Source organism: Hevea brasiliensis, unplaced genomic scaffold, assembly GCF_030052815.1.
Source record: "Hevea brasiliensis isolate MT/VB/25A 57/8 unplaced genomic scaffold, ASM3005281v1 Scaf323, whole genome shotgun sequence".
In the NCBI taxonomy this organism is placed as follows: domain Eukaryota; kingdom Viridiplantae; phylum Streptophyta; class Magnoliopsida; order Malpighiales; family Euphorbiaceae; genus Hevea; species Hevea brasiliensis.
Window position 1 is genome coordinate 97,938 of NW_026614833.1, and position 2,600 is coordinate 100,537.

Consider the following 2,600-nt stretch of genomic DNA (forward strand, 5'->3'; position numbering starts at 1 on the left):
ATCTTGGGCATGGATTGGTTAGCCAGGCATCATGCGAAGATTGACTGTAAACTGAAGACAGTCACTTTTGGTCTCCCTCAGTATGGTGATGTAGTAATACATGGGGAGAGGCAGTTATTGCCTTCAAACATCATTTCAGCTGCACTGGCTAGAAAAATGATTAGGAAGGGGTGTGAGGCATACTTGGCACATGTGATAGACACCCAAGTGGATAGTCTAGCATTGAGGGACATCCCTATGGTATGTGACTTTTCGGATGTATTTCCTGATGAATTGCCAAGATTACCTCCAGAAAGAGAGGTGCAGTTTGAGATTGATGTTATGCCTGGTGTGGACCCAATCTCTATAACACCATATAGAATGGCACCAGTAGAACTAAAAGAATTGAAAGTGCAGTTGCAAGAACTGCTTGACAAGGGCTTTATCCATCCTAGTGTGTCACCTTGGGGAGTGCCAGTGTTGTTTATAAAGAAGAAAGATGGTACTCTCCGGTTATGCATTTACTATCGACAGTTGAATAAGGTGATAATAAAGAACAGATACCCATTGCCCCGCATTAATGACTTATTTGATCACTTGAGGGGTGCAGCTGTGTTCTCCAAAATTGACCTGAGATCAAGTTATTATCACCTGAAAGTACAAGAGCAGAATATTTCTAAAACTGCCTTTAGAACCCGCTATGGCCATTATGAGTTCTTGGTTATGCCATTCGGGTTAACAAATGCTCCGGCTGCTTTTATGGATCTGATGAACACTATCTTCAGACCATACCTCGACCAGTTTGTTGTGGTATTCATAGATGATATATTGGTCTATTCGAGGAATGCAGAAGAGCATGATAGACATCTGCGCATTGTATTACAAACTTTGAGGGAGAAACAGCTATACGCCAAATTGTCGAAATGTGAATTTTGGCTGAAGGAGATATCCTTTTTAGGGCACATAGTATCAGCAGAGGGTATTAAGGTAGATCCTAGCAAGATAGAAGTTGTCCTTAATTGGAAGCCACCCAGAAATATCACAGAGATTTGCAGTTTTCTAGGGTTAGCTGGATACTACCGTCGATTTGTGAAGGGATTCTCCATGTTGGCATCTCCATTGACCAAGCTACTTAGGGAAGATGTGAAATTTTAGTGGACGGACAAATGCCAGCAGAGTTTCAATGAATTGAAGAAATGTTTGACTGAGGCTCCAGTCCTTACTGTACCTACACCGGGTAAAGAATGTACAGTTTATAGCGATGCTTCTCACAATGGGTTAGGTTGTGTGTTGATGCAAGATCGAAATGTCATTGCCTATACATCACGCCAGCTAAAACAGCATGAGAGGAATTATCCGACACATGACTTGGAGCTTGCAGCTATAGTATTTGCTCCTAAGATCTGGAGACATTATTTGTATGGGGAGAAGTGCTACATCTACACAGATCATAAGAGTTTGAAGTATTTGGGCACCCAGAAAGAGTTGAATTTGAGACATAGGAGATGGTTAGAGTTGATAAAAGACTATGATTGTCTGATAGACTATCAGCCAGGGAAAGCTAATGTTGTGGCTGACGCCTTAACTCGCAAGACTATGGCAAGTCTATGGGTTACTCCTTTGTCTATGGTACATGAGTTGAGATCATTACATGCCAGTTTAGAGATTAATGATGAGGGGCAGACAGCAGTTGCATGGCATGCACAGCCAGTGTTGATTGATCAGATTAGAATGGCTGCTCAGAATGATTAGAAGTATCAGAAGCTATTGGAAGAAGTCCAGCAAGGCAAGAAACTAGAATTCTCAATAAGAGATGATGGTCTATTGCTACACCAGGGCAGAATGTGTGTTCCTAATGATGTTGATTTGAGGCAGATCATTTTGAAGGAAGCACATGAGTCTCTTTTTGCCATGCACCTTGGTGGTACAAAAATGTATAGAGGGCTAAAGGAGCATTACTGGTGGATGGGTATGAAGAGAGATGTGGCAGAGTTTGTTTCCAAATGCCTAACTTATCAACAAGTGAAGGCAGAGCATCAAGTACCAACTGGGTTGTTACATCCACTACCAGTACCAGAAAGGAAATGGGAGAGAATAACAATGGATTTTGTGATGGGACTTCCGAGGACACAGAAGAGTCATGATGCAGTATGGGTCATTATTGATAGACTGACCAAGTCTGCTCATTTTCTGCTAGTTCGGATGGACTACAGTTTAGAAAGATTGGCCAAGTTATACATTGATGAGATTGTGAGACTGTATGGAGTGCCAGTATCCATCGTATCAGACAGAGATCCTAGGTTCACTTCTAGATTCTGAGGTAGTCTTCAGAGAGCCCTAGGAACTAGATTTAACTTCAGTACAGCATTCCACCCACAGACAAATGGCTAATCTAAGAGGGTAATTCAGATCTTAGAGGACAAGCTACGGGCTTGTGTGATTAATTTTGAGGGTAGTTGGGACACACACTTGCCTTTGATTGAGTTTGCTTACAACAATAGCTACCAATCAAGCATTGGGATGCCTCCATATGAAGCTTTGTATGGCAGAAAATGTAGAACCTTGTTGTATTGGGATGACGTGGGTGAAAGGAAAATGATTGGACCTGAAATTGTTCAGCA